Raw genomic sequence first — 24,365 nt, forward strand, 5'->3', positions numbered from 1 at the left:
TGTTAATGATGACCTGGTCTCCCAGGCAGATGCCCATTTTACTGGCTTCTGTATAAACCAGCAGTGGAACAGCTGATTAAGTAGACCATAGTAACCAAGAGCTAAACTGTGGGAGCATCTTGAATGTATGGTTTGCATCTTGCAGTGGAGAAACACCAAAATAATCCTATTAAAGCAATAGGAAGGAATTGTCATCTACTGACAACCTGACAGAACCATGAACTTGCCAACTCAGGCCATCAGCATATTATTTACATTTTATTTACATTTTTATTTACATTTTATTATTATTTAATTTTTTAATAGCTTCTATATTTACTATTTTAAATAGTTTCTAAGAGGAAAATTGGAGCAATGACAGAGTTGCTGTTGGTAGTAGTACTTGCAGGGGGAGTTGTGTTTGTGCTGCTCTGTGCAGTGGATCAGCTGGGCACAGCAGAGTGCATGATGACTTACTTGTGTGTAGTGTGGGCTTCTGAAAAAGGCAAGGTGAATCTTGCTTCTGTGTAGTTTTAAAGTGAATTGAGTTGTATAGCTTCAGTGTCAGTGTTTGCATTTGGAGTAACCAGCACAATTGTCAATTTTCACCTCTCAAAACTCACTGAAAAGTCAATATGCTTAAGACTGTAACCATTACCACGACCACTGCTACCCCGTGTACCCCCATGTCTATGTACTCTTCATTTGGGGGGGAAAAATCCTAACTGAGAACAGAGAAACAGAGAAAAATCGGGAAATCTTTCCTCCAATGAAGACATGAAATAAAAATTGAGCCAGGCAGGGGAGAAGTGCTGTCAGGTAGAACTCTGGCAGTCTGATGGATGCTTAGGGAAGAGATTCAGGTGTTCAGGGAACTCATGAAGTTTTATTTTCCTATTACCCATTCTAACCAGCTTCTGAAAGATCATGTCTCTGGTTGCACATCTTTTGAACACACTGGGCTTTGTTTTTGGTGGTTTTGTTGTAGTTGTTGAAAAAAAGAAAAAAAACCCCTCAGAGAATACTTCAAAATATTTTTTTCCCTCCAGAACAAATGAGCAGCTTGACCAGATGAGAGATTTGTCCATTCAGCTATGTGCTTTAATTGGCTACTTGATCGTGCCTGGGAAAAAATAGATTAACTAGGCAAGCTTTTAGTGAAATTTCCTCAGAGGGGTCTGTGAGCCATTAACAATTGGCAGCTTCTGTACACTTTGACCTAAGCATATTTTGGTTTTTGATTTAATAGCCTGTTATTTGTTATATTAAATTTTCTAGTTGCTTTCAAATCATGTGAACTAGTAGGAGCTATGATACCTTGTGCTGAGTAGCTCAGAGGTTACTTAGAAGATTGGTGTAAAAAATGCAAAACCTGCATATTTCCAGTGCTTTGTAAGTAAAAGTGACCAGGTGCATGAGCACAGTCCATTATCCCAAGGATATGTTCTTCTCTCTCACTTTCTTGCTGACTTGTTTTAGAACAGACCTGTTTTTTTAAATGAACTTAATGCAAATACCTGTTTAGACTGTGACTTGAAATCACCCTTAGCAGCATTTGGGATAATTGGAATAATATCAACATAACAAAGGTAGATCCAGCTAACAGGGAAGCTCTTGAGGAAACAAGATGTTCAAGTTGTCCATTTAGGGGTTGAAATGATATATAACTTATTTTATTGGTGCATTTAACAACTTCCTAGAAGTTGAATTGCAATCTCCTATTTCTAAAAATTATTATTACTTGATTGACAAAGCCAGACAGAGAGAACAAGAGAAGATATTGATGACAACATCTGCATTGTGTCAAGATAACTGAGACAAACACCCAAAAAACTGAATTTGCAATTCAGCTGTTGCCTTTTCCTTCCAGGACTGCTGAGAAACTCCCAGCACTTGAAAGGTAGAAACAGACAAAGGGCCCAGGAGTGGCTGATGAGAACATCTATTCTCTCTTTGCTTCTTCAGAAGTGGTGTCTTGTTATGCTGTTTCTTCTGTCTCCTTTCGAATCTCACTTCTCCAGAACAGAATTAAATTTTTAACAGTAACAAGAGATTAAAAGCTCTTGCACTAATGTATTTTCTTATTTTGCAAAGCAGCAGTTAATACCATCTTTAATATCTATAAGCCTGTCAAGGAAAAGATTCTTATTATAAATTTTGTAGTGAAAGGGAAGGCAAAAAGGAATATCATTGAAGCTCATGATTTGTACTTTAAATATTCATCTGTTTCTATCTCTTCTGTAAAATTTTACATACCTGTTTTAAGGAAGCATCTGCCACAGCATTAAGAATGCTTTATATTTTAAATGCTGGTCCATTTTTAATTGTTTAAAATGTGGATTGTGTAAACACCTGAGGGCTCCTGAGGGCACAGGGAGCTCAGGGTGAAGTGAGGATCTGGGTAAAGGTAGATGAGGTTTAAAATAGGAAATAGATCTATTACTCACTGAATGAGATCACAGAATACCTTTGTTTTCAGAGCAAAATATCCTTGTCACTGCACACATCCACTCACACAAGCATCTAGCCCAAGCAAGCTAACAAATCTCTATGTGGTTAAGCTATTTCTGATGAGTTTTTTCCCTAAAATGGAAGTTTTCTATTTTAAAATTTACTAGAAATATAATATGAGAAATCTCTCTGAAACAAAAGAGAATTTGTCTCAAAGAATAAGACAGAGGAATTTAAAAAATATATTTAAAATTTATATATATATATATATAAAATTCTGAGAATGTGAAAATTATTTTTTTTTGGTGTCTGGACTGTCAATACCAACTCAATATCCATGATAACAACAAGCTAAGCAGAAAGTTGTGCTGCAGTTGTGAGATAATGCTGGCAAAATAATTAACTCCATCAATCAAACTCAAAGCAGGTTCCTCCAGAAACTTAAAGGTGAGTCTGCAAAAACTGATAAATATTACTCAACAGAAACTCTCTAAGACCCTAAGAGGGATTTTAAGGAAGTGGTAAAACCCATCTGTCTGGAGACAGTTCTGCCCTGAAGCAAGGAGGCAGATTAAAGTTAATTTTTTGTTAGTAAACTCTAGTAATGGTGCATAACCATTGGTGCGTAAACTCTGTTAATTTATTCGAGTGCATAAATATCACTTGCATTTATATATATAATTATGTTAATACAGTGATATAATACAAATTATACAAATATGTTATTATATTATAATGTTATGATTCAAAATATGTTATTATGTTAGTACAGTGATATAATACAAATTCTTATAAATATCATGCATAGGTATTTGGTATAGGCACAGGTGCCCCCACACTTCCATGGAGTTAGTAAATCCAGCATACAATGTGCTTTGCAATGTTTGTTAGTGATGCACCAACAGTGTAAGTCAAGTTTTGATTTAAAAGTTTGAGGTTTTTTACTAGGCTCTGGTTTTTTCCTCCATATCTAAGTTTTCAAAGAGGAAAAAAACCCCCTGTGTTGTCGTGAAGGCTTTCTTTTTTATCTTATCAATAAAAGTGAATGCATTTGTGAGCAGTGCCTTAAGCATTTGTTTCGTTTAAAGGAAGGCTTGAAAAAAGCTATGTTTAGGCAGTCTTCTCATTGGTACCTTGAAATAGAGCTGATGCTCAGAATTACAGGGATCTGGACAATCCACCATGGTAGAGAAGATTTGGCAGCCAGTCTGTTGGTGCCTCCAGGCTGTCCCTTAACACTGGCATCCAGGAGCTGTTGTTCTGCTGGGGCAAAACTCTGTCACATTGAGAAGATGGAGGAGTTTGGCTGCTGTCTTTTGTCAGCACCGGAGTGTCCTGCTGGCACCTCCACATCTCCTGCAGCCTCAGCATCCTGTGTGCCATCCTCACACAATGCAGCTCCTGGTGAGACCCAGGCCTGTGCCTCCCTCTTCTCTTGTGTTATGTGTGTGGGAGAGCAGAGAAATATCTGGCACTTTGCAGGTAATGGCTTGTAAGCTGCAGCAATTATTCATGCAGGGAGAAAGAAAGCTGATGGAAATGTTTCATCACAGAAAAACACCTTTTTACACAGGTACATGTTGGTTTCAAAACACCTCTCTGAGCCACTGTTTCTTTTGAATTTTTTTCCCTGCATATTTAATGCCCTTTCTGCACGTAGAAGTGTATCTGCATAGGATTTATGGCTTTTGGGATTGCTGTTGTAGCCTGAACACCTAAAATAGGGTACAGCAGACCATAAATATTGGTGTGGATAAAGCTCTGAGCAGCTTCAAGGAGACTCTTGGAGCAGCAGGTTATGTGTGCTCCCATAAGGTCTAACCTGGACAAATTCTTGGTGCAAGAAAAGATGCACACACTTAAATAGGAACATTATGGGGATTTTTGAAGGAATTTTGAATGAGTTAGAGACAGGACCTCTGATTTTTTAGATGATGTAATTTATTTTTCCTATCTTCTGCACAGGGAGGAAGGGTGAGTTCAGCTCACATTCCACTGCATAGTTCAGAAGGTCACAAGACCTTTAGTTACAGGACCTTTTAAGGATTTATTGACCAGTAAAACACTATCAACAAGGATATTTATGGTTTTAACCCATTCCTTAAATATTCTGTCTTATGTACTCATGCTACAGTGTAAGCTTTCTTAGCCAATCATGTTATTACACACAAACCTACAGTACTGAATTCTGAACTTCTTTGTAAAGTTTACCTTTCGGACTACTTTTATTTTTTCTATATCTTAAACTCTAACACTCTAAACTTTCTTCAATCTAATGTGTCTCTGCTTCAAACTATAAGTCCACATTCTTGCTTCTAGCACCTACGTTTGGGAGCATTTACCAAGGTCTCAAATAAAATCCTGTGTTTAATTCTAAACTTTGGCTTACAGGCCCAAAGTTCTGAGTTTGCTGCATTTGGGATTCCAGCAGAACAGGACTATAGTTTAATATCTGCCTGTTTGTTACCTGTTTCTAGATTAAATATCCTCAGCAGCATCTGATGCAGACTGACTCAAGGTTTGTGCTGGTGAATTGCACTAGTCAGAACTGGAAAATGAACCTTTTTCCTATCTCTTTTTTCTGCTTCTTGGGGGTAAACTGATGGTAATCAGAGCCAAGTTGTAATTATGCAGTGAGACTGAGTTGTTTTTTTGTAGCTAAATTTTATCCTGTTGGCAGTGGTGCTCAGGGGATACCAAGAGCCTCCCCATGGGACATTCTAAATTGGGATGGGATCCCATTTTTGATCCCATTCTTGGATGGGAATTATCTGTCTCATGGACCCTGAGCTTCCCAGCTTGGTCACCTTCCTCATCTGGAAGTTCCTGTTGCCTGAAGCAATTCAAAATTAGCTTGGGCATCTTTATATAACACACTGTTTAGGAATATTCTGAGCTATACCTTCTCATTTTAAGGTTTGAAAACAGGTGAGGAAGAAAGTCTTGTTTTTTTTTATCAATTTTCAGCAGTGTTTTCCTTTCCTGAGGTGTTCCATCAGAAGTGGATTACATTGTGCCCCTGGTAATCATTGAATAAACGTGTTAAAAAGTACTTGATCATTTTAGCAAGTACCCCCCTGTGGCTTCTGCAGGGCCTTGTGTGAATTGTACAAGATGTTCAACATTTTCCATGCCTTATTGGTTTGACCTTTAAATATTATTTAAAATGTGAATGTGATATCATCTGCAACCAGCTGATAAAGGCTTATGAGCAAAAGGACAATATTTTGTTGGAGGATTGCTATATTTAAGAACAGCATAACCTTTGAAGGTCTAGTAAAATTGCAATAAAATTAGTGGATTTTTGTATAACAGCAGTTAAATTGGTGTATTTTTCTAATATAAAAAAGTAAAAGGCTATAGTTTATAACCTGAACTTGGAAGTTTTTCCACCTAATCTGATTTTTTTGTTATTTTCTATATCATTAGTCTCATGCTGGGCAGTATAAAGGTATGTTTATAACATGATAGCTTAGATGCAGGAGTATTTAAGAAAAATGTCACATTTCATCTTTAATGGAAATTCTTGTAGTATATAACTACACAGTTGTAGGGTGTATGTGTAGGATTTTCAGTTTCTTAGAGGAGTCTGGGTGAGAAAGACCATGAAGTAAAAGATTTCATTATTTAAAATCCCATCTGGGTAACATAATTATATAAAAATGTAGCTTTTATAAATTTTGTAACTGTGTGCTGTTTTAATGTGTTTTTCTGGTAATTTAAGTGTAGAAAAGGAATTTGCAGGCTGTGAATGCTCTTGGGTGCTGCTGACCTCTGAGAGGAGGCCAGGAGTGCAGCTGTTGGGAAGGTTCTAGGGCTGGGTGGCATCTCAGTGTCCTCCTTTGCTTTGACCATGGAAAGTTTTCACCTGTGTTAGTGAAACACCCACTCTCGCAGAGAAGTTGTGTATTGTTTTACCGAGGGGTTTAGAGCACAAACTTTGGTGTTTTCTGATATTTTCTGTCTTTCTGAGCACACCTGATTAAAGCTGCAGCGTGGAGTTGCAATAGCATTTGAGATCACAGCGCTGTCCACCCTTGCTGTTGTGTGTGTTTCTCAGATGCGGGTCTGCAAGCCCTTCTCTTTGCAAGCCTTGAGCTGTGCTTGGCCAAGGAAGGCTTTGAAAAGCTGAGCTCAAGCAGAGCAGGCTGAGCCTGTGGTGTGAGCTGGGACTGCAAATGCATCCCCTCAGTGTGGTGCTGCAGTCAGGCTGGGCTGCCTCTAATTACTCCATTAGGGAGAGCACTGAGACTGTAACGAGATCCTGGGAGCAGTATTTCCCCCTCTGACCGTGACCCAGGAGCAGATTGACCAAAGTAATATTGTGTGAAATGTGGGCTCTTTTAAACCTGATTGTTTCATTATCCTCAATCAACCTGCACCACTCAAAAGAAAAATCAAGTGTAAGCAATAGCAGGAGGCAATATAAAGGGTACAACTGATCATCAGCACTAAAAAAGTGGTTTCTGCTTTGCTGCTTCTTCTATTCTACTGCTTTGCTTATTTTTCTTTTTTGTTATTCTAAAGATTAATTTAAGATATCTAAAACTGAAATTTATATGTTCTGCAGTCAGTTTTCTATTTTTCAATTTTGTTCAGTTTGCTTAAAGGGCAGATGGTAGGAATTCACCTTGTTTAACCTTAGGCTTAATCTTTTCCCCTGGGCTGGGATTTGAAACCCTTCTGTGCTGGAGTCAGTAAATGCTTGCCAGTTGCTAAGTATAATAAAATTAATTTCTGTTTATATGAACGTCTTAATTTGAAGAATAAAAGATCTTGTAGTTAATGACATGGCTGAAATTGTTAAAGCTAAGTCTCAGGCTGAGTAATAAAATGTCGCTATATCCCCTAAATTTTTTCCTTATTTTTTCCCTCCAAAAAAAAATACCAAAATGTTTTTATATTTAAATGTTTGAAAATTACTAGAAGTTTTTATTTCCCCTCCAAAAAAAATTACCAAAATGCCCAGCTATTCCATAAACCTTGTCTGCAATATTTTATTGCAAAGCACTTAGAGTATGTAGTTTTGTACTCTGCAAAATTAGAAACATTTAGGAATGTTTCACTGGAATGCTGCATTCATTTTCTTATCTTTCCCAGAACTGGGATTAATGAGGAATTTTTCCCATTGCTGAAAAAATTAACAATGAAAGCCCAAATAATTTTGGACAGATAATGAATTATCTCAGGTGTCACAGCTTCAGTAGCTTTTTGTTGCTTGGGACAAGCACAGCTATGTGCTTGTTGCTGAGAACAAGACTTGCTATTGCTGCACATAAAGTGATCTGGGAGGTATTAATGAGTCTCAGGGAGAGTTTCAGGGGGTCTCCATGACCATCCAGAATGGGATGAGCTCTGTGGATGGGAAAGTTCTTCTTCCTATCAGGACTGACAGAAAACCTGAGTGCGTTCTTATCACTGCTGTGGGCTTCAGTAGCCACTCCCTAACAAGAGATATCAGGAGGAAAAATGTACTTCTGTAAATTACAAGGTTTATTTTAGTAGTTCAGCCACTCAAGGGATGCCTCACCATTTCTGAAGCTGTTCCTTTGGTGTTCCACGAAAATCTTTTACTCTCTGATTCAAAACTTTTTGCTGTCTGTGGCAACAAAAGACCAAACTCTTCAAAATAATTACTACTTCACCATTTTTCATTGTTCTTGCACCAGTTTTTGCCTGCTGCTACGCCAATCTTAAAAATCAAAATTTCTTTAGCTCCTAAATCCAGGGAAATCTGGAACCATGATTTGTTTCTCTTTCCAAGAGGGGAACACAACTGCTTTTTCCAAAACACTTTATCAGCAATTTTTCTTGCTCATGATGCAGCAGGTGGATTTGTTAACCTTTGCTCTTAACAGGGGCAATGTGTAATTTATGTGGTTTTGGCAACAAAATATGTATCAATGCTAAATGCTTAAATTTTGAGTAGTTAATTGACTTCAACTTGATTTTAGCTTTTTTTAAAGGAACATGTAAAACATGAAAGAGCTTGCTGTAAATGATCTCTGGATCATTTACATACTTAAAAAGTTTAAATGTTTCTTTTAATAATTTCATCAAAAATTATGGGTTTGTTATTTTACCTGGAGCTAGAAAACATTAAAACAATATTTCCTTTTTATACTCATTTCTGCTTTCATCAGTGTGTCTGTAATGCTGTCATGAAGAGGCTTGAATTCCAGCATCTTTAAGACATTTAATAATTGCTTTTTGTGCATGATTAAAGATGCAGATTTATATTTCTGATCTGGGATTAAGCATGCCCTCAGATCATGGTGGGACACATCATCCCTGCTGTTTAATCTTTGACTTTGCTGTTTCAATGGAACTGGGGCAAAGCTGGAATGTAAGCCAATGATGGATTCTGGGAAAAAGTAGGTTGTCCCTTTTTTCTCTTTGCATGAGGTTCAAATGAAGATATTCCGTCTGAAAACTAGCAGCTGTCTTAGAAGCACTAACCACAAAGACATCAGAAAGGAGTGTGTAAGATCAGAACTGACTTGCTGTGTTTGGGCTCTCTCAAGCATCTTCCTCAATCTCTGAGTGTGCTTCATCTCCCTTTGCTTTGCTTTCCAACAGAACTTGCTCTTCAGCCATCCCTAAATCTTGGCATTACTAAAAGCTACAAGTTTCTGTAACCACCTTCATACCCTTTGTTTGGTTACCCCTTCTGGGTGTCAGATCTTATGACATTTCAGGAAGCTTATGGCAGTTTATTTTCCTGGAGGAGTCTGAAGATTTACACTCTTCATGCTCTTTCACTTATTAAACTTTTCCCCTCCTCATCTGAACTAACATTGAAATGAAGCTTTAGCTTGTCTCTTTAGGGTTTCAGCAGCAGAAATAATTTGAAAAATGACCCAAGACTTGCAAGAAATGGTCAAAGCAGGATTAATTAATTTCTTAATCACAAAGTCCTTTCACCCCGAAAGGAGACATTATCATTGCTGTCATTTTTGGCCTTGTATGAATTGCTTGGGGGTGCTTAGTAAGTGTCTTGCAGATGTTAGTGATGCCTACAAAAGTGAGATTACCACTGCTTTGTTGGGGGCTGAGGTGGTCAGTGCTTTTGGTGTTGGGAGTGTTGGCAGGAATGAGGATTCGGTTGAAATATCTGCCAGGAACAACCCCTTAATTCTGGTTTATTGCTGCTAATTGTAGCTTAATTATGTTTTTATTTATGAGTGGCATAATAAAGACTTGAGTGGTTTGAGATTACCCAGTGTGAATGGATGGTGGTCCCCCTCCTCCTCTGCTACCTCCAGCCCATGAATGTATCTGTGTGTGGTTTCTGGGTGTCTGATGGAGCCTTTGTTTAGGTGTGCTGGCTGTTCCTGCATTGGATCTGCCCCTGGAGAGCATTATCTCCACATAAAGACATGACAGCCATCAATGAGATCAGATTAGCTTGTAAACGTTTATTTGAGAAGGGAATTGGTATTGTGATTATTAATTTATAATCTAATTCCCCATTTACCTAAATGCATCTCATGGACTTTAAATGAGATTCTAGGAAGTACTGATCAACATTAGACAGGAGCAAATACCCAAAAGTTTTGCCTTATGAGAAATCACAGTGGATTCATTTATGAGCTGTTCAGATGATTTAAATATTTTGTCTTAGTTTTGGGCAGAATATTACATTTGCAGCTGTGCCATATCCTGCCAGGTGAGCTGTACCTAACTCAGTTTGTACCCAGCCCTGGGACAAACCTGGTGTCCTCAGGCTGCTTGGAGCACCTTTAATTTAAAAAGTGGATACCTGCTTGAGCATCACTCAGTAATCACCTAGGAGAGATTGTCATCTTTCATTACTGCATTAACCTTTAGAACTGACAGCACAGTGCCAGCTCACAATAATTGAGCAGAGGCCCATGAAAATGAGTTTCTTACCTTGTAATTGTGCATATGCTCAGGTTGTTCACTAACTTGGGGTTATTTTGCAAGTGACATTCCTTTCTCGCTAAATTTTAGCTTAATTTTTAAATTACTGGCTTAGTTTCTTATCTCCTTAAAATACCTATCCTGGAGCTGGAAGAGGAAGAATGGGAGAAACATTTCTGTCTCCTTTGAAACTTGTAACTGCAGCTTTTCCAGCACTGCATTTCTGGAATTTGATAGAGCAGCATGAATTTGAGGCAATTCCTGTTGTTGTGTTTTCAGGGAAAGAACAAGTGTTTGGGACATGGTGCATTCTGAAATAAAGCCTCTAATTTTGTGTTTCACACAATCTGTCCTTCCTTGCCAATGCTTCAGCCTAAACACCCCTTATCTAGCAGGCTAGAATTTCTTTTTGTGGTATAATATTCAGAAGTCACAAATATTTATCATTTAATGGAAATTAGGCATGTGTAATGTCCATACTAATGGAGTATTTCTGTTCCTTCAGTAAACTAGATGTTAATTAGAAGTTACACTGAAGGTCTGATTAGAAAGCAGAGCCCTTCTAGGGATCAATTCTTGCTCAAATTCAGATGATGTAAATGGAACTATAAAGTTATATATTTGTTAATCAGTGTGAAAGAAGCCTAAGAGAAGTAATCCTGCACCCCAAGCACATTTCTTGTCTGAAGCACATGTTGTTAGATGCTTTTTTCAAATTGCATAACAAGCTTTAGACTTCTGCTCTTAAGGGCAGATCTACCATTTCCAGTTATATATCCCAGCACTTCCTTAATTTCGGATAAAATAAATGTGGGATAGGTTATTTTACTAAAATAGCTCTTGCTTTTTAACTTGCTAATTGTAAATCACACCATAGTCCACTTGTAAAGAAGCTGTGCGTGCTCTAAGTGCTGAAAATGATGCTGAGAGTAATTTATTTTAAGTACTAATATCTCCCCATGCCACTTTCAGTCACTTAAGCAGCTGAATAAAGCCCAAATATTATTTTCTTCAGCTGGGAACTATTTCCATTATGTCACTTAAAATCAAGGGGTTGGAAAATTGCACACTATGAGTTTCTTGGTTTCTTTTTTCTGTGGTGTTTTTTTCTGAAAAGCTACCATTTGTTTATTTATTGTGGTGCTGTTAGATGACCAAGACACTGAAGGGATAATCAGGCAATTTCCAAAGTACTTATCAAGTGAATTAGAGGCAAGTTGAAACTACAGCAGGATGAATTCATTCCTATTAAACTAAATTGTCTTAAACTAACGAGGTAAAGGGAATACAACTTGTGTCCAGCCTGTGGTGAAGATTTTTCCCTCATTTAAGTAGAGAGATTAATGATTTGTCTACGTATGCAAATGCCCCAATATAACTCTTTTGGATTATTTTTCTGAATAGTTGTACTGGCACATATTTCTCACACAAGCAGTCATACTCCAGAAAAAAAAGGGATTTTTTATGGGAAAGTGTTGTTAATCTAAGATGCCTGTGTCTTCATGGAGTTTTATTCCAAAATAATTCTTCATATTGACTATCCAGTACTATAAAACTGGAAGAATCTTGTAAATTATGAACAGTTTTATAGACCCTGAGGCAGGAAGGATCCACAACACCACCAAGCCTGCTGGAGCACGTGTGTGAGTCCTCTACATGTCAGTGTTATCCTTGTAATTTATTGATTTCATGTGTTCCTAACACTGTTTTGTTTTTAAAGATGAAAAATCTACAATGGTACTCAGCTTTTGTAAATTTATAGTACAGAAAAATTGCAGTCCAGCTACATTTCCTTGTTCTAACAGCCTAAATATATTTGCCCTCATTCTTCCCCAAATGTCCCGTAGCTTAGTTCTCCTGATGGAGAAGCAGTGATGAGGTAGAGAAACACAACTGCTCACTCACTGCTTTTTTTGTTTTTGATGAGGTACTTGATTGCAAATTTGCATAACAAGCAATTTAATTTGTCATTGTAATCCTTGGCAGTTTTATGACCATCTTTGTGAATGTAAAATTGTATTTGCAGTTCCAGTGGAACGGGAATGATGCAAGATTATACAGTATGGAGATGTATCCTTCAGGTTTCTCTTCAGAATCCCTTAAGATGATGTGAGGTTGACCAGTTGAAACTTTGGTTACTTTAAATGTAATTAATCTGGATCCCACTTTCAAGATGTTTTGGAGAAATTTTGACACATATACAGCAGCTTTTTATATTCTCCATTTTCCTGTTGCTAATTCAACTCCTGTGGCTTCCAGTTAAATATATTTCTTTCCTAATTCCCTATGCATTTCTTTTATGAGCTCTCAATCTCCCATACTTGTTTCCACAAGAGACTTCTGACAGTTGGAAAGGGTTTGAGGGCCAAATGCAGTTTTCCTAAGCTTCTAAACAGGTTTTTCTGTCTTCAGCTCTGTCAATATGTATTACAGGGCCTATAAATGCAAATATTGTTAAGGAAAGCTCAACATCTTCCAGATGTTCTATGCTAAAGCAGTCACTGCTTCTGGTTAATCACTTAATTAGATAACTGATGTTTCCAATACTTTTGATCACTATTCTGGCTTTTAGATCAATACAGCATTTTCCAGTTTCTTCTGGGATTGGGGCTGCTACAAGTGACAGAGCATGTGTGCTAGTGCTGAGCATGTTATTAATCTTTCTTTACAAATTAGCATGGTTTTCTTTCAGTTTTGCTTAGATCTGTGAGGGCTCAGTGAGTATTTGGTAGTGTCAATGTCTCTGCAAATCCTCAGTTTTGTTTCATGCTGTAGTTTGCAAAAGCAGCTCAGCTGCTGAATTCTCACTGAACTTGCGCCCTGTATGTTACTCAGGGCTGTGCCAAAATAAGAGGTGGCCCTGGTTTGGGAAGGGGTGGTTGGCATGCAGTGCTGGTATCTTGCTATAATGAGTATTTACTGGAGGACTTGGTGTGTGAAAGATGAAATATGTGATCAATTAAAACTGACTATGAGGAGTTGGACTGTGTCTTGGTTTATTAGCTGAAATCTTTTCTGTGATGGCATTTCTGGAAACAGAAGTGATGCTTTTGAAAGAATGAGGGTCTAATGTAGATCTCTTGAAAGGGAAGTTAGCAACTTTCATTGCTATTTGCATTTTTGGTGTGACATACTGGAGGCAGAGAATTGGAAGTATTAAGTTCTAATGGGAAATAAATCTTAAAATAGAAATGGTCTGTTTTAACCAGACATCCTTAGGGGTTTGACTACATTTCCCACATATTTAAAAGTGAATCAAAGAACTTTTTAATCCTGATGCTACGCCTTTCCTCTTGTTCTAGGTAAGGAATGACTATTTTAAGGAAAAAGAAAACAGGTGCTCAACAAATTCTCTGTTGCTATGGGGTCTGGCATGATCATGGAGAGCTCCTTAAAGTAGTATGATCACTCTCTATTAGGGCACAATTGTGATTTTTATCTCCTTGTTGGAAAAGGAATGTACTTGGAAAAGTCCAAATGGGATAACGAGCATTTACAAAGAAACTTTCCAGTTTGACAGAACCTACAGGCAGAAAATTTTAGTGGCCCTTAATAAGAAACAATTAAAATATCAGTACCTGTAATTACCAGACCTATGTGTCTTTGCAAAGGATGTTAAATACAGCCAGTACATAGTCAACATTTTTCTCTAATTAGGTCTATTTAAAGATGAGAATGATGTTTTGGTGTTTAGAGCACTTAGTGCATTTCTACTTTGAATAACAATTGACTAATTGGCAAAGTGGGAATATTCTGAAAAAACCAGATTTTTCTGCTTTGTGATGGCATGAGGTTTTCTGTAATTACCATCCTACAGGTAATATTCAGGAAAAAGTTTACATCTAGAAATTATTTGTGTTGAATTAAACAAATAGCACATTTTAACTATTACCAGATCATGGTGCAGTAAATATTTTCTCCTGTGCATGAATGCAACAAATAAATAGGATTAATTTTCAGCAAATACTTTTAATCCTTTTTATAAGGGAAACAGAGCTCATGTATTGTTTTTAGCTCTGAAATAATACTAACTTCACTAATTACTAAATAATCAAACTACTTTCCTTATGGCATTTGTTATCCAGGAATTGCCTATGGTTTAGGGTCTGTGGAAGCTGTTTTGAGTGGTGATGCTGTGTGCTGCTACTCTCTTACTCATCACAAATTTCTGCCAAAAAGGGCTCTCAAACATCATTATGAACATCTTTCTATTAATCACAGTGACTTGTGAATTTTAGAAAAAGTGGGATTGCTCATTCTTTAACAGCCACACTGTTAGGATGGCGTTCACCTCAGTTATTTCCAGCTGTGTGAAAGTGCTATCATTAATTTATGGTAGTTTCCTGGGCTCCCTTTGTGTTTAAGACAGAAAATCAGGTGTTTTAAGAAGTGTGTTTGGTCAACCTAATCAATCAATGTACTGAAGAAAATGTCATCTGCTGTCCATCAGCCTCCACTGAATGCAGAGAGTGCCTTGATAATTAGCTTGGACTGTACCCCTCACCTGCCATGAACAATATTGTTAGATGTTCCCTCTTTTCAGAGTCTGAAATATCTATTTCAGTAAAATTTATAATTGTCTACCTTATGAGTGAAGGAGTTTCAGGATTCTAGTTTAACTGAGATGGTTTTTGATAGTTTGCCTTCCTGTTATTTTGAACTTGAATGCCACTTGGCCCATCAACCTCAAAAAACGTTTAAATTGTGATGTATCAAATAATGATGATAAAAAAATTACTCAGGTAAAAATAGAACTTTTTGTAAATATTGCTGCTCAAGAAATTCCTTTTCAAGTACTTGCAAAAACTTAGAACTTTGGAGCCAATTTTTGGCTTGTTGAGTTTGTGTGTGTTTGATCTGTTTAATATGGTGAATATGCACTTTGCTTCAGTATGGCATTACAGGCTTACATTATTTATGGAAGGGAAATGGTCTTGGAGGAATAGGTGGGAGGGCTTCAAAAGGTAAGGAAACACTGAGAAAATAAAAGGAAAACCTGTGTGGAAAGAACTAGGGATGACATGATGTTTTAGAAGTAGATAATTTATGTTAACTTATCTAGACATCTCAGTGGAAATGGATTTTAGTAATAATCTAGACAAATAAAACCTAGAAGGAATGCTGCAAGTTTGGTGGGTGGTAAAACATCAGTTCTGTGCACCTGTTTTGATCTAAAGAGAGCATGGTGAAGAAAAATTTCAAACTTGGGAATATTGTAGAATTGTTTCAGTGGCGCATCAAAATGCAGATTGTGAAGGATATTGAAAATACCTGGATTTCTTGGATAGCTGTGTGCAAGGATGCCTATATTAGCAATTGTTGTTAACTGGCATCTGAAGGCAAAAGAAATGTGTGCATGGTTTTACATTTTCTGATCTGTGCCTTTCTGCAAGTATTATATAAAATCATACTTGACTGTCACTGCCAGAAGCAGCTGTATTCCTCCAAGTGTATGTTTCTGTAACTTCATTATAATAATATTGGATAATTATGCAAAGAGCAAAACACCTTTTTAAATTTTAAATATGTAGTGTCAATCTAACTTTTATATTCTTACTTTTAATCTTCCCATATTATTCTACCTATAGGTATGTAATTAGAAGGGGGAGGTAAGTCATGGGGGAGAGAATGTGGGAGTTGGAGCACTTTAAAAACAGGTTTTATCATTGGACCAATAATCACAACCAGAGTGTTGGAAATTTACCTGCAGAACTGATGAAAACTTTTCTGATTCACTTGATAAATTCAGCCAGCTTCTGTGCACTTATTTGCTTCTCTGAAAGAAAAGATGATAGGGTTTAACCTTACCTTAAAAAAGAGTAGGGTTTAATTCAGGTCATAATCATCTGAGTAATAATAATAATGATAATAATATTTTTCATTGCTGCTGAACATATTGACAGGAAAGAAGCCTTATTTATAAGAGACATGCCCAATAATAAATTCCAGAAAGTATAAATTCATCAGGAAATGGATAACCTCTAAATTTAGATGAATTTGAAATATCAGACCTTCTGAAGATATAATTCAGATATAAACAAGGCATGCTGAAGGAAATTCTGGAACATAGGCAATAGCTATTTTAAATCAAGTTTTAGGAGACAGATATAATTTTGATTTTTTTCTTACATATGTGTTCAAGTATATATGAATCACATCTGTACAATAGCTTTCTTGCTGCCATCTATTTCTTTTCTATAATCTGATAAATAACTGGCCAGCAAGTTGTGGCCTCTGTTGCCAATTAACCTTTAATTCTTCACCAATCAAATCCTTTAGTTTTATGCTGCCTATTTATGAAATGTGGTTTATTGATTTTGATAATGACTTCAGTAATGAAGAAAAGTCCACATATTTTTGTGAAGTATCTAAATATCAAGCAACACATTTGCTGCCCTGAAACCACCCTATTCTTTTTCTGAGGTATATTGTGCTATCTCAATACCAGTGCCTTGTGTGTTTCTGAAAATAAGTGTTGCTTTGCTCCCAAGCATACAGGGGTACTCAATGCTTGTGAATCTAGCATTTTGCCTTCCCAATCCATCTTTAATTTTTTCTTTTAAAATGAAAATAGAACTAAAATAGAAAGATTGTTTTAAAATAGAAACATTGTGGTGTGGGTCAAAAGACTATTCATTTAAAATCAGACTATTCATTTAAAATCTGTAGTTGTATGCTACAGAATCATCGGGCAGAATATGAATAACTTTTTTGAATCAATGTTGTTTTTCCATTTTTCTTGTAACAATCATTCTTTCTGCAAGCAGGACTTGGGGTAACAAAAAGGATTTGCTGCTCTGTGAGACTACCTAAATGATCTCTGTAAAATCTGTATCTCAGTCAGAAGGGGAGGTTGTCCTTTGGTAATTTATACAAATGATACACTATCATTTGATTACTCATTTATTTAATATGCTTTTTTGATCTGCCAGCACTGATCAGATATTCATGCAGTGGCAACGGTCTTTTAATAATGAATTCCTTCTCATGCCCGTGAAGCAGTAATCACAGGGACCTGTCTTTTAATAATTGCTAATTAATAGAAGTACATATTCAGTCTTTGCTTTCATCATAATCATTGTGTGACACTTGGCATCAATGAAAATATCGTGTGGAATAAATTGAGTTTCTTCATCTTGATGTGACTCAGGACTAGCAAATGCCCAAGCAGATGTTGACATAAATGCAAACCAAAATGCATTTATGCAAGCCAAAATGTTACTAGAAAATTCTGTATTTAATATCCAGGTAGTCATTCCTCATTTCCTGATTTCTGTACAATGTTGTACTTAGGGTACATTTAGCTTTGAAATCTTAGCCATGCAAGAGGAGCAGGAGGAGGAAGATGAACGGAGAGAAAGTTTGCTCCCTTTTGGGAAGATTATTCCATGTTTCTAGGGGCTGGCCATGAGACCTGGCAAGTACAAGTGTGAAAGAGTTGATTTGGTACCAATAAATATTCTGTCCATGAGTCAGATTATAAACACCAGCAATGTTTATACCCTGACATGTTTTAGAAATGTGTGAAGTCCTTTCCATTTCTGGTACGTTTGTACAGAAGTGGAGAATTTTTTAGTGTATATTGTTCTGTGTGTGTTTTTCTAATATGTATCATAGAGACATAATGGCAAAGTCATTGCTATTGCAAAATGTGCTTCAGATGTCAAGCTGTTGTAGAGATGCAATGATGAGCCAGAACAAAGACTCAAGGTCATAATTTGCTATATCTAATGCTGTTGTATTCTTTTTGCCATCTTTAATCCTCAACTGCAAATGCTCTCCTCTTCATGGGCATATTGGAGGGCTTCTGGTGGCAACAAGCTGAGGTTCTAATACCTTTGTGCTTTATAGGAGAAAGTTTATAGGAGAAAAGCCATAGCTCATAGATTACAAGTCTCACTTCTGGACTTCCCATTGCCAGTAAAAATCTGGAGGCTCTGTCAGTGGGCAAAAGAACTCCAAGTATGACTTGGGGTGTTTTTTATCTTAATTAATAATTTTCTTATTAAATAATAATTATCAATATGATAATTAAAATATTAAATCATTAAATAGAAATATTATAAAATTATATAAATAATTATTTAGGTTAATAATTCTCTTCCATACCAAGTCATGTGGGCTGACAGATGACTCTGCAGCTGATGGCAGTCCTTTGCAGGAGTACTCATTCTACAGCAGACGTGGTTTAGTTAGCAACCAAGTCTTTAGAGTCATCTTCATCAAGCAATATCTCTTATTCAAGTGAGCTATGTGCAAGGGAGGTGCTTGAAGCTGTGCTGGTACTCAAATACTTCTGTGAAGGAGATGCCTCTTCCATTGTTCCTTTAATTGTCAAGTAAGCACAGTCTGGCTTTGGGTTTTCTTCATGAACCAAATCATTGTTGTTTAAACCTGTTCCCATTGGGAATATTCACTGTGGATACATCTCAAATGAAAATATTCCAGAAGATCTCCAGAAAGCGTCTTCTGTATGATCTCTGATGTGTCATTATAAACCAGTAGAATCATGGAATGGTTTGGGTTGGAAGGGACCTTTGAGATCATCCAGTTCCAACACCCAGCCATGGGCAGGGACACCTTCCACCTGACCAGGTTGCTCAGAGTTCCATCCAACCCAGCCTTGGGCACTTCCAGGGATGCGGCAGCCACAGCTTCTCTGGGCAGCCTGTGCCAGGCCTCATCACAGGGAAGGTTTTCTTCCTAATATTTCATCTCTACCTATTCTCTTTCAGTTTGAAGCTATTCCCCCTTCCTGTGACTCCAAGCTCTTGTAGCAACTCCCTCTTCACCTTTCTTGTAGACTCCCTTCAGGTACTGTAAACCCTCAGTTAGGTCATCCCAGGCCCTCCCCTCCCTGTTATGGAGCTTCCCAGTAGAGAATTCTCCATAGAGGTACTGCAGATATTCAGATGGGTTATCTTCCAATAACCCATCCTTACATGACTTGATTCTCTCATTTTACACAGAACAAATTGGAATGTCTTTATAAGCCCCTTTGGTGTAAGCTGTTAAATTTGGGCATTTTTTTGTAGTATGCATTATCAGGCATAAACAAACATTACAACAATTTGCCAGACAATCATAAAATAATTCTACACTGTGCAATGTTCTAAACTTTGAGAAGGAAATTAATTTGCATACATCCCTGGTGCATTATAAAGTATTAGCTAAAGCTATTTCTGTGTAATGTAATTCTTTTAGCTCATTTTCGTGCAGGGGCAAATCCAGGCTTGAATAAATTGCTCCCTGCAAATAACTTGCCCAACTCCAGTTGTGGGAACAACTCTTAAAGAATTTGCAATAGAAAACTAATTTTCTTAATGCACCCAGCATTATATCTAAGGATTTCCTCTATTTGCTTTGCATATCTTTAGTCCCTTCTAATGTTTGTTTATGCTAAAACTGGGTTTTCACACCTTATCTTCTCAGAAATAAACTGGAAGAAAAAGTCTGAACGAGGTATTTAGAGCTGTGTTTGAATTGCTTGTGACCATTTGAGGGTTGCTTGTCTTAAAAATGTCTCTATTTGGCTCATATAGGCTTATTTAAAAAAATTCTCCAATTGAGAAGGGTGTGTGTTACCACTACTGTGTATTTTTAGGAGTGAAGTGTTCATGCTTTCCTACTCTGATTGATTAAATGATACATGATAGATCAATGATCTTCACGGTTTTATCAGACTTCATGAAGTATTGAGGACGGAAAGGCTGATACTCTTTGCCGTAAAATACTGAATGATGATTGGTGTAGAACTTTATTTTTCACCTCTTGAATGTACAGCATACATATTTTGAGCAAAATTAAAGGAAACACATCTCTTATAACCCTACTTTGAGATGCCTATGCATAAAAAAATGCTACAAGAAATTTCCAACACAGCATCTTTTAACCTTTTCAGGGCAAGCATCTTTTTCCCTTTGCCTTGGGTCTGTTCTGCCCAGCTCCCTGCACCTGTGACACGAACCTGGCTGGTTGGTGAGTGCTGGGAGCCAGCCCACAAACCCCAAAACAGCTCAGCAAGGCAGCCAGGCAAGGCTGTAGCCTGTCACTGCACAGGTTGGGAGAAAAGATTAGGAAAAAACCACTGGGGCTCACAGAGGTTATAGAGGACAGCCAAAAAACATCCTCCAGCTGTATCCAGGGAATACTACTGCTTTATGAAGGGCTGCCAAGTGAGGGGAAAGCATTTTGGAGGAGTTGTTTGTACTGTGTGCTCGTGAAGTGCCAGTTAATAGCTAGAGTTGATTTAAGCTCTATTGCATACATATTCTTTCAATAATTTAGTTTTATGAAACTTGTAGATCCCTATTGCTTATGTATTCTCATATATGTAAGAAATATATGCAAAAATTTCTTAGTCCATGTGTTCCTATACCAAAATTTATGTTTTTTAATAAAATTAAGTACTTATTATGACAAACATAATGAAAGAGATAGTCATATATGTTAATGGTGGCTCTGTTTATTTTACTTGGTAGTGATTAATTGTCTTTTACTTTGGATTTTAATGTGTCAGTTTTTTAGTGCTTTAAAGTAATTTAATCTATTTAATGTGAAGCTATGAAGTGCCATTTTAGAACCAGCAGAATTCTCTCTTTTAATTCACTTTTTCCCACTGGGAAACGAAGTTTATCAAACCTTACTTTTACAAATAAAGGGGATGGATTTAATTAAAAGTGCTTTAAATAATTGCAACGAAATTGCTTTTCTGGTTCTTGAATGAAAGTGAATCTCTTATATTTGAGCTGAGATGAATGTCATGATTTCCATCTCCAAACAATGATATATTGCATCAGTGAGGCCAAATCTCAGAGTGCTGTCAGCATTTCCCAGGAATGCCGCTGGTTCTGCACTTTGGTCTGTGTCTTCCCTAAGCGGGGACATCCCCTGGGGTTCCCAGTGGCACTGCTGCTCTGGCTTTGCTGGTTCCAGCTTGTTGCATGGCAGTCAGTATTACTGGAAGTGTTTTAGAGACAGCCAAGTGATTTATTGGTCAACAGACTAAGAGCTTTAAGCGGGATTGGAGCCTTGGAGCAGTGGCTTTGGCTGGCAGATCTGGAATTGAGCTTTCCCAAAAATGCATTGCCTTGGGAAGAAGGCAAAGGACAGGACATGAGTGCAGAGCATCAGAGTGTTTGGGGGCAAATGTTTTACTCATTCCAATTCTCCTTTCCTGGGGCAGCTCTGCTGTTCTCTAGAAAGGGCTTTTTTTTAATAACTGGCTGACATTTTTCTTCAATAAATTGAGAATCAGCCTCCGTGAACTCGCAGTCTGCATGGCTTGTGAGGCTGTGAACACATTGTAATAGACTGGGTCTCCGGAGAGAAAATCCTGGGGAAAAATAGCAAGTTCTATCATCTGTGCCACATGTAGTTTATACCAGACTGAGATGCCTCTGGTTCTGCTGCTGTGCAGGATTTGCTGAGCTCTGAGGTATGCCTCATCAAATTCCTGTGACATTCAAATCACCATTGTAATCACCTACTGCTTTCTCAATAAGCTGACCAAAATAAATGTAATTTGTTCCACTGTGTGCCTCTACTGTGCCTCAAACAAAATACTTCTTTTCTTCACTAAGCATTTTTTCCTTTATCATTCATAGAGAATGACTGATACTGTGAGGGTTTTTTTTCTAATTTACCTTTTTTCTTTTTTTTTTGTTTTATATTTTAGCATTTGACTTTCACAAGATGCCTTAGAACAGTTTTAAAATATATTTATATTCTGCTGTGACCCTCTCCCTGCTTCTCCTTCAGACAAATGTGGAACATTATCCCTGAGCCAGGTGAGAGTCATGTAATGACTCACAGTGATAACTGATTTTTCAGGAGAAGGTTCACCTGCTGGCAGCAATCCCTTTAATCTCACTGCCCCAGTTACCACCTGTTCTTTTATAATTCCCCTGACTCAGCCTTTAAAAGGTGAGAAGCTGTCTAAGATATGTGAATGCTTATGTCTTCTCAGTAAGGGTTGTAGTTATTTCTTTAACTTGCTCTTGCATATCCAGTGGGGTTTTTTTCAGTGCTTTATTTTTAAAATTTATGTTAGATTACTGCATGTAGTTCATGTTAAATTGTACAATGGCTCTTGAGGAAACAACACATAACCCAATTGGTCTGTAATTCAAAAATGCAAGGTTTATGATCAAATGTGATATAATGTGCTAGGACTGATAAAAGAATTGAATTTAAGGACTACTTGTCTAGGAGCTGGGAAAAGAAATGTCTGGTTTATAGTTTAAATATTTATCCTTTCTCATTAAAATGAAGCTGAGACATTGGGTAGAATTGGTTTTCAGTTGCAACCACTATATATATATATATATATATACACACACATATATTCATATATATATACACACACACATATATTCATATATATATATACACATATGTATATATTCCTATATATATGCACATATATATATATTCATAGATATAGATATATACACACACACACACATATATATATATATTCAAGGATATTTTGTACAAAAATAACTGATCCAGAAGTCATATCTGCCAAAAATCTGGATATCAAAAGTAGAATAACTTCTGATTTCAATTGCTGCTTTAGAACATTGTAGTGGGAATTTTTCAGTGGTGTATATTTCCCATCTGCTTACTGTTCCTTTGAAGGGGGCAAAAGGTTTCTTATTGTGTTTTTAATGGAATATGCATCCATACATCCTTCAGAACAAGGAACTATAACCTTAGCCATAGCTTGATTGATGAACTCCAGGATTCATCTCTGCACACGTTTCTTGCACAGAGAAATTGGGTGCTGTGATGCTGATGTGTCCAGACTTGAAGTCATTTGAAATTACAGATGGAATAAGCAGAAGATAATGGACTGTTGGGCTCTGTTTTATGGACTAAGCATGGAGCATCTATGAAAATCAGTCAGGAAACTCATCATTCTTTTGTACTCCTACTTTATATGTATTTTTAGTAGCAAATTTGAATTCTTTATTCTTTTTGATTTGACACCATTTCAAGATTATTTAAATATTTTCTGCTTTAACTTTTAAACTCCTTATTTTTAGCTGCATATTGACATTTTTTTTTGTTTGGAGAAATGTGTTCTTGAATGGCTGCCAATAAAACTTTTCTCCTAGATGCCATTCTTGTCATCAGTTATTGTTCCCTCATCACCCTGGACAGAAAAATAACTGTAGTTATCCTGTCACCATTTCTGCTGGAGTTCTGGCCTACTAATAGAATGTCTTTCTTTCAAAAAATGTTCTTAATGTAGCAGATGTTTTACTTTCAGGGTGATTTCTCCCTAAGATTTTTCCCCTAGATGCTGTGTATCCTTAGGGAGCTTGTGACCTGCCTGATTTTAGTGGAGCTTCACTTTTTTCCTCTGTTCTATTGATTTAGTAATTTCAACACTTTCTTTACTTTTCTGCCTGCTTGGAGGGTTGGGGAAAGAGAGAAGAAAATGTACTGTACTCAGCCAAGTCTATTCCTTGGCATTAAAGATGTCTCTGGTAGATTCCTTTATGCTTCCCTTGGTACAAGTTAGTTTAGGTAATGTGTGCTGCTTCTGATGTGTTTCAATTTTATATTTCTGGTCCACAGTTGAATATACCAGCAACATGAGTTGAAAGCTATGAAATATAACAAAAAATGCTGTTAATCCCTCTTTCTCCTAACTTAAGCTTTTCACCAGTTTCCCATATTACTCTGGACATCCATTAATTTAAATACCTTCCATTAAAAATAATTTAAAGCTGATGGGTTTTCTTGTTCTTTACCCTTGTTATGATTCACAGCCTGCCTGTCTTCTCATGTAACCATATCCACGTAGTAAGGCAGTGGCAAAAGGTCATGTGGGTGCTTCAGTTCTTTTTACACAAGACTTGTTATTCCTCACAATCTCCTTTTTTCCCCTATAAGATTCCCTGTTGGTCATTTTGTCTCTTAGTAACTTTTATTTTGGATAGAAGGAAGAAGACAGAGCAAGATGGAGGGATTGAAATCTGTTCTGATTGCTGCTAAAGGAAAAAGGCTTTTTTTTTTTAATACTAGAATCTTTATCTGTA

The sequence above is a fragment of the Zonotrichia albicollis genome, chromosome 10 (assembly GCF_047830755.1).
Source record: "Zonotrichia albicollis isolate bZonAlb1 chromosome 10, bZonAlb1.hap1, whole genome shotgun sequence".
NCBI classification, from domain to species: domain Eukaryota; kingdom Metazoa; phylum Chordata; class Aves; order Passeriformes; family Passerellidae; genus Zonotrichia; species Zonotrichia albicollis.